Genomic DNA, 9,292 nt, shown 5'->3' with positions numbered 1-9,292 from the left:
AGAGGTATCCTTAAAATAGGGGTGCTGGCCAGAACAAGGGGTAGCAAATGAGCCAAAAGAACAAAAGGCCCATAATAAACTTGTGTTGGAGGATTTTTATAGAAACCTTTTTCCCCAAGAGAGATTTACATGTGGGCACAAGAGCCGGGTGGTTCGTCATCCTCTCCTTAAAGTCACACAGCAAGTCCTGGGCGTTGAGAAGGGCTCTGAGACCACATCTGGCTCAGCAGAGGACAGTGTCATAGTCATTAGTGATAGGTGCCCCCTGGATGGCAGGGCAACAGAGGGGGTGCCTCATGTCCTCCATCCCTGGTCCGGTGCTATTGAAGTGCTTTTTGGGGTTGGAAACAGTTGGTTGAATCAAGATAATATTGACCGATTTCCCCAGGCTTTGAAGGGCCACCCACATGTGCTTAGAAGCCTTCTGATACCAGCCTCTGGTACCAACAGATAAATGGTAATGTGGAGCCAGCCACCATGTGAAGGGCAGTGTCAGGGGGTGTGCCCTTGGCATTCCACAGACTCCTGGGAGGCCTGCGAGTCCTTTGACTGTGACAAGAATGAGCGACCTGAGGGATTGATGGAGTGAACACCTTTTTTTTTTTTTCCCAAGGTTTTTGCCATAGGGAGTGTGCACTTGCCAGAGAGGGACAGAGAGAGCCAGTGAGAGGGAAAGTAAGAAATCACCCCCAAGGCCCCAAAGCTGTTGGCCATGCCACAATCCCTTCTTCACCATTCAGCTTCTGGGATTTGGGGCATGTGTGCATGCACACCCACCATGGTTGTCAAGCCTCCACATCTGGGACTTGAACTATGGTCAGCCATGTGGGAGTCTAGTGCCTTAACCACTACACACTACCTGCTGGTCCCAGTGAACACATATTTATTGTGTGTCTACCATGTGCCAGGCACTGTTTTAGGGTAGATTGAGAGATTTTTCTACCAGACTACATGATATCAAGATTCTGAAAGAGGGGACATTGGAAAAAGAGGTTCTTCTTGGGATTTTTTTTTTTTCCTAAGAAGGCCTTAGTGAGAATTGAGGATGCCCCTACACTTGGGTGGAGCATGGTCTGATCCTGCTAATGATTTCAGGAGCTCCTGCAAGCCACCTCTGGTGCCTGAAATTCCACTATTAGCGATCAATTTCTTTGGATTAAACATTGCTCTTTCTAGCTTAGGCGTTAAATATGAATGGGATGCTGAGTGGGGAATCTCATTCATCATGGAGTTCTCCTTGGGTTGAGGTTGTTATTTGGTTTTCCTCTCATGACAAGTCCCTCAGGAGATAGGACCAGCTGGTAGCATGTTGCTTAAGGTGGCTGGCTCCAAGAGGGCCGAATGCATGGTTGAAGAAGACCTGGACCCAGCAACTTGAAAACCACACTGGCATGTGTGCGGGTATGTCCAAGATCCTGAAAAGAGAATGAGTGGAGGAGAAGGGATTGGGGTGTGGCCATCCCTTATGGAGGGTACTTTCTCACTTTCCCTCTTTCTCTCTCCCCGGTGAGCGAGCACACATACCCTAGAGCAAACTATTAAGAAAACAAAAACAAAACCGAAGAAGCTAGGACCCCTGTTTGCTGTGCAAGTAGAAACCGAAGATCACTGGGGGGCCTGGATATCACACTGGACTGGCGGTGAAGCCGGAGTTTGTGTGCTGCATCACTGTGCCTGCCCCACCCTGACAGCTAAACTTAGCAACAGTCAGAAATGTTATCATCAGATTGCTTTTGGTGGTTATTGTTTTCCAAGTTTGGATGCTAAAGGCAGAACAAGAACTAAAGGTCCTTCCCAGCTCTGACCCCCTGCTGCAGCCTTCCGGATGGCGCCTGGGTGCCCTTCCCCACGACCATCGCGGTGACTGACTAGTCACCAAACGCTCGCCACCCCTTGCTTCTCGTAGAGTTGTAAAAGGTGTGTGCAGCTCTGGAGTCAACCGGGGTCAGGACTGGACTTGACACATAACCATTATGCCATCTGCTGGTCCCTGGTAATAGCTTTTTAGTAACACTAATTTTTTCTTTCTTTTTTTTTTTTCCCAAGGTTTTTGCCATAGGGAGTGTGCACTTGCCAGAGAGGGACAGAGAGAGCCAGTGAGAGGGAAAGTAAGAAATCACCCCCAAGGCCCCAAAGCTGTTGGCCATGCCACAATCCCTTCTTCACCATTCAGCTTCTGGGATTTGGGGCATGTGTGCATGCACACCCACCATGGTTGTCAAGCCTCCACATCTGGGACTTGAACTATGGTCAGCCATGTGGGAGTCTAGTGCCTTAACCACTACACACTACCTGCTGGTCCCAGTGAACACATATTTATTGTGTGTCTACCATGTGCCAGGCACTGTTTTAGGGTAGATTGAGAGATTTTTCTACCAGACTACATGATATCAAGATTCTGAAAGAGGGGACATTGGAAAAAGAGGTTCTTCTTGGGATTTTTTTTTTTTCCTAAGAAGGCCTTAGTGAGAATTGAGGATGCCCCTACACTTGGGTGGAGCATGGTCTGATCCTGCTAATGATTTCAGGAGCTCCTGCAAGCCACCTCTGGTGCCTGAAATTCCACTATTAGCGATCAATTTCTTTGGATTAAACATTGCTCTTTCTAGCTTAGGCGTTAAATATGAATGGGATGCTGAGTGGGGAATCTCATTCATCATGGAGTTCTCCTTGGGTTGAGGTTGTTATTTGGTTTTCCTCTCATGACAAGTCCCTCAGGAGATAGGACCAGCTGGTAGCATGTTGCTTAAGGTGGCTGGCTCCAAGAGGGCCGAATGCATGGTTGAAGAAGACCTGGACCCAGCAACTTGAAAACCACACTGGCATGTGTGCGGGTATGTCCAAGATCCTGAAAAGAGAATGAGTGGAGGAGAAGGGATTGGGGTGTGGCCATCCCTTATGGAGGGTACTTTCTCACTTTCCCTCTTTCTCTCTCCCCGGTGAGCGAGCACACATACCCTAGAGCAAACTATTAAGAAAACAAAAACAAAACCGAAGAAGCTAGGACCCCTGTTTGCTGTGCAAGTAGAAACCGAAGATCACTGGGGGGCCTGGATATCACACTGGACTGGCGGTGAAGCCGGAGTTTGTGTGCTGCATCACTGTGCCTGCCCCACCCTGACAGCTAAACTTAGCAACAGTCAGAAATGTTATCATCAGATTGCTTTTGGTGGTTATTGTTTTCCAAGTTTGGATGCTAAAGGCAGAACAAGAACTAAAGGTCCTTCCCAGCTCTGACCCCCTGCTGCAGCCTTCCGGATCCTTCCGCTCGCTCGGGTTGGAGCTAGACGAGTCGTTGCTGGAGGAAGTTGCCGGAGCCCTGGCCAGGCTCCCCTGCCCACCACCTTCCCAGCTGGGGGTGCAATGTCTGCTTCCACCTGGTCACTCTCTGGCTCCTGGGAGCCCTTTCCCACGACCATGCTGGTGACTGACTAGTCAGCAAACGCTGGCCACCCCTTGCTTCTCGTAGAGTTGTAAAAGGTGTGTGCAGCTCTGGAGTCAACCGGGGTCAGGACTGGACTTGACCAGCTGACTAACTCAGCCAGCTGCCCTTTGCTGACTTTCCCATCTGTAAAGTGGCATAATTAATGGATTCTTGGAGGCATGAGCGAGGTAGTTAATACAGATCGGGATTCTACTTCAAGACCTGGCATGTAGGGACCAGCAGGTGGTGTGGTGGTTAGGGCCCTGGACTCCCACACAGCTGACCACAGTTCAAGTCTCAGACCTTGCAGCTTGCTTTCTTCCTCCCCCCCCCCGCCCCCCCTCCCGTTTCTCTCTGGTGAGTGCACGAGTCCTATAGCAAATTTAATAATAGTAATAATAATAGTAAATGAAAATAAATAATCCTTAAAAAAATAAAGACCTGGCATGTAAAAGAAGTCTAACACATGTGGGCTCTGGCATGATAATGTTATAGTTTGGGTCTCAGCCTGCCTCCCTGGGCCAGTACCAGCCCCTGGCTGCCTCCTCTGGCTTCCCAGACTCTTGTGCCCTCTCTCAGCGTGTCTCTGTTGTGGCTTCTCTCTTGGTACTTCCTGACCCTACTGGGCGGCGGGGGTGGGGTAGTCTGCGGGGCGGGGCGGTTGGTCACCCTGGGCACCCTCTTTTAACCTGCCAGCTCTCACCTGCAAACCCCGCTCCTGCCCAGGGTGTCGAGGACTCTAGGCCTTGATGTCTCCCCATCCTGGTGGTAAATCTCTTACCCTGCTCCTTCCTCCTGAGTTCCAGATGGGGAGAAAGTTTTCCCTGATACTCTAAAGACACCAACCCGTCCAATGTGGCCTTTTCTTCCTGCTCCAACCACTCCTCCCACCCCCAAATACCCCTGCCCCTCAGCCCCAATGTTCCTCTTCCAGGTGAGGGCTGCCCTGGTAGCCCCTGAGCTGGGAAACCGCCCCCTGGTGGCGTCCCTCCTTCTTTTCCTTTCCTTTTGCCTGTGGGTGGGGAGGGCCCACTGGGTGCCATCCACTGTCCCCATCCCTGCCTGCTGCTGCAGCCTCCTTTCCGGTTCCTGGTCCCTCCACACTGCACCTGGGGGCTTTCCAAACCTTGTTCTGAGGGGTTACTCCCCTGCTCAAGGATCTTGAGGGACTTCCTATCTCCCCTGGATACAGTCCAGACTTCTCAGCCCGTTAGCCAGGGTCCTGTGCACTTTGCAGGAACCTCCTTGTTCAGTCCCTACCTGTCAACGAGTGCCCTGTGGCCTTCCACCCACCCCACCGCCAGGCCTTTGTCCTCCGGGACCCCCACCCCCACCCCCAGGCCCAGCAGCACCTGCCTCCTCCCTACCTCCTATCTGTGGAGGTCCTGCCATCTGAGAGCCTCATCGTAGGCCCCCATGCAGACAGCACCCCTCTCCCCAAACACAAGGGCATGGCTCTGTGTTCCTCACCCTTCCCTTGCCTCCGTGGGGTGTGTTCCTTCCATGAGATCGACACTGTTTACAGCTTGACTGGTTAGGGCTCAGCCTGGAAGTCTCCAGGGCCTGCAGGAGAAGGGTCTTCCCTGACTAGGAGGGGCAGAGTGGCCATCTCCAGAAGTGTGGGGTTGGAGGGGGCCTCGTGGAGACCCCAGTCCCTGGTGCAGGGAACAGCTCTGCCCCTGAGTGGGTTTGTCAGGTAGGTGGGGCCCCACGGCTGGGAGCCCCCTGGCTAGGAGCCACCGCTGCCTCACCACCTCTGCTGGAAAGCAATGTTCTCAGTCCTCAGGTGCTGGGTGGGTTGAGCAATGGCGTGGGTGAAGGCCAGACAGAAGCAGGTGAACTAATCATTAACATCTGTCAATTGTTAATGGCAGAAAAATGCCCCCTCACCTCCTTCCCAGGAGGGAGGAGACCAAGTGGTCACTTGACCCCTTGGGAGAGATTGTCACAAGGCCAGCTTGGGACATGTTTGGCCGAGAGTGACAGATACCATGGAGTATGTGGGGAAGGGGTGGGGCTGATGCCTTTGCTAAGGCCCTTTGATTCCCCGGTTTGATGCTCACGGCCTTAGGAAGACGTCAGGGCAGGTGCATTCCTGAGACAGGGTGTGTGGGTCTCTAAGGTGCACACTGGGGAGGCCAGGCTGCTGCTCTCCCCGCTAATCTGAGCCTTGCACCATCCCTGTCAGGTGAGTGGCCAGCTCCTGTTGTCCCGTTTTGCAGATGAAATTTAATAACACAACATACCTGAGGTCAGCTCCGGATTGCCACGCGGGGGTCATTGCAGTCCCGCCTCTAGACCTGAGCTACAGTCCTCACCAGAATCAATGTCCAGGGTGGTGCCCCTGGGCCAGAGGGGACTCCACCAGGTTGAGGAACCTCCTCTTATTTGCTGAAGAACCCCAAGGGTACATTTTAAGCTTTAAGGCTTTAAGGTTAAGATTTTGAGTTTCTCTCCCCTCCATCATCTGGTTTTCTCTTCCTTCCTTTCCTCATTTACCTGTTCTCACAAGAGAGAAACCCCCTCACAAGGACCAGCAGATGGCGTAGTGGTTATGTCACTGGACTCCCATGATGCCAACTCTGGTTCGAGTCCCAGAATGAGTGACCTTAAACTTACACTGGGTGCACGTGTGTGTGCGTGCCCAAAGTCCTGAGAGGAGAATGGAGGCGCAGGGCTTGCAGTGTGGCCATCCCCTCCGGTGTGTGTGTGTGTGTGTGTGTGTGTGTGTGTGTATGTGTATGTGTGTGATTTCTTGCTTTCTGTCTCTCTTGCTTTCATGTGGCTTATAGCAAAAATCTCTCTCTTAAAAAAAAGGAGAGAAACCACCCATCCGTTCTCTGCCCCAGGCCAGACTCAGATGGTTCTGTCTGGACTGCCGTTCCAGCCCACAACTCCAAGGCCTGGCGGTGGGTTTACTAGTGGTGCAACTGGCCTCCTTCCCGAAGCAGCTCTTCCCGGCAGAGTCTATGGTTCCCCATGTCGGTGCCCAGCCCCAGCGAGGTCCCCTAGAGTGGGCCAGCGCTCGGCGCTGTAGAATCACAGAGGTTTGTGAGCAGAGGAAGGGAAGGAGCTGAGGAGCAGGCCGAGGAGGGGGCTGGGAAGGTCGGCGTAGACCGACTGTGGCCCAACCCAGCTGCACCACTTACCAGCTGACCTTGGACAAGTGAGTGGGGCCAGTCCTCTGAGCCTCAGTTTACTCATCTGTAAAACAGGGAGGTACGCATTCCTACTTCTGGCTTTGCTGAGATCGTTAAAAGTCAAGGACTCATTTGAAGCATTAGCACAGGGTGATCGGTCTCAGTAAGCATGAATTTCCGTGAAGTGGGGGTTTGCTACAAAAACAGGCCTTCCTGACTGGGAGCTCTGTGGCCGATCACTCCCTGCCCCACAGAGGACGTGGATGAGGGACCAGGCAGGAGCCTGCTCTGGCGCCCAGCCCCTCTGTGACAGGTCTGCTTCCCTCATCTCCCCTAGGCTTGGCTGTCCCTAGGATGTTATGATAAGGATGAGCCCTGACAGGCTCTGGCCTTCTCCTGGGTCCCATGTACTCTTCCTCAACCCAGCATCCACGTAACATCCCTAGGAGGCAGGTACTGTTATTATGAAGCCCCATTTCCCAGGACAGAAAGCAGAGGCTCAGAGAAGTGAAGGCATTTATCCCAGGCCACACAGGGTCAGCTGCAGGGTCAGTACTGCTGCTGCCCAGGTGGCTGGGTCTTGAGTCCCTTCGGGGGCTGAGGTTGGCCTTCTGTGGTGAGTAGTTACGGAGCTGTGGGCTGATGGGAAGTCAGGGTCAAAAAGAACTTAAAAAACATTATGATGCCCGCTCTGGATTCTGAGCCCTGCATTCTGAGCTGTTATTCCCTGAGGCCACCCGAGGCAAGGGGTCCAGGCTGAAGCTTGCCTGCAACCCTATTTGGTGTGACTTGTATGATGTTTGTCGATTTATTTTTAAATGTGAATTCGTTGCCTGCATTGAATCATCAGGAGGATTTTTACTTCAAAATCTGGTAGCTTCCCTTAAAATCGGATCATCTGGCCATGCAGCAGGACAGCGGCGGGCTGGGGTGTGCGTGCCCTTCGTGTGGCCCAGCCTGCTCCTCTCTTCCCTTCCCTTCCTGGCTCACGCTGGCATTGGCGTTTGTGATTCCTGAGTTGGTGGAGTCACGCTGGCATTGGCGTTTGTGATTCCTGAGGAGGTGGAGCCCAGAGCTGGGGCAGCCGGCAAAGTGCGGGCCCTGGGAGCTGCCTCTGAGGAGCTCCCTGCTAACAAGGGCAGGCGGCATTGTCATTCAAGGCAAGAGGAGTGGCCCCAGAGAGATGTCTAGACAGCGCTTCGGGGCTTTTAGAAATGTTAATGTGTTCGGAAGGGCATCCATCCGTTGGCGCAGGCGATTTAATGAGCTCTTGCCCTGTGCCAGGCACCGGCCGCCCCGGCAGCTGCAGAGATATTTAGGACACAGACTGTCCTCAGAGAGCCTGCATTTCGGGGGGCGAGGGCATTGGGTTGGGAATCTCAGGGAGGAGGACATGAAGGTCCGAGGCGTTCCAAAGAGAACAAATGGTGTGGGCAAAGCTGCAAAAGGGGGACCCAACAGGGCTCTGGTTTGAGCTTTAGGAGGGCACCTGAAGGGGGACCCCCGCCAGAACTTGGAACTTGCCCACAGTGATAAATGTATAGCGAGGTTCCACCTGGAGCAGCCCTGATAGGGAGGACAAGGTTCTGCTCTATTTCTACTTTCTCTCCTTCCTTCTTTCTTTCTTTCTTTTTTTTTTTTTTTTAAAGATTTATTAATTTTTATTTTTATTATTATTGTTATTCTTCAGTTTTGACCAGAGAAAGAGAGGAAGGGAGAGCGAGCCACCAGGTCTGGGACTCGAACAGCAGTTGGCCATGTGGGAGTCCAGCGGCCCAATCATCTTGCCACCTGCCATCCCCTGTATTTTCACTTTCTAAAGATTTTGATTCTCTGTGTGTGTGTTTTAAAGAATTTTTTTTTGAAGAACAGATTTAGGTTCACAGCAAAATTAAACAGAAAGTGTAGAGAATTCCTTACCCGTCAACATCCCGCACCATAATTCGTTTTCAGTATATAAAAATAGCACGAATAGCATTCATGATTTATTTATCTAAAATAAAATCAAACATCACAGACAGAAAACTAAGCCTTTCCCCTTTCTTATCCCTGACTCTCTCCCTCTCACGTGTTTACACACACACACACACACACACACACACACACACACACGCACACACGAAAGCCGACAAAATCCTGTTTCCCTGATTCGTTGGACCAAGACTCGAGTGGCCGCATACCCCGAACCACCCACACACAACTTCCCCGTGCAGTGCACCGTGTCAGTACGTGTGGCCCCGTTCTGTGGTGCAGGACGGCCATGCAGGATTGCATGAGGGACCCTAATTTATTCCGCCAGGCCCCCCAGGGATGGACATGGATGTTGTTTACATTTTTTTCCTGCCTCTCCTGCATTAAAAACATCCCTGTACATCTGTTCTCACACGCTTGTGAGAGTCCATCTGAGGGACCGCATGTAGAAGGAGAATATATGAATTTAAAATGGACATTTACGGAGTTTTACTTTTTTTTTTTTTTTGGAGAGGTTTTTGCTATAGGGCGCGTGCGCTCGCCAGACAGACAGAGACCAAGAGACAGAAAGTGAGAAATCACCCCCCCAGGGGGGATGGTCATGCTGCAATCCCTTCTCCTCCATTCTTCTCTCGGGATCTTGGGCACGTACACACACGCGCCCAGCGTGAGTTTTAAGCCACCGGGTCTGGGACGTGAACTGCAGTCGACTACATGGGAGTCCAGCGACATAGCCATTACGCTAACTGCTGGTTCC

The sequence above is a fragment of the Tupaia chinensis genome, unplaced genomic scaffold, assembly GCF_000334495.1.
Source record: "Tupaia chinensis unplaced genomic scaffold, TupChi_1.0 Scaffold000289_1, whole genome shotgun sequence".
Lineage (NCBI taxonomy): Eukaryota > Metazoa > Chordata > Mammalia > Scandentia > Tupaiidae > Tupaia > Tupaia belangeri.
This window is presented reverse-complemented; position numbering follows the sequence as displayed.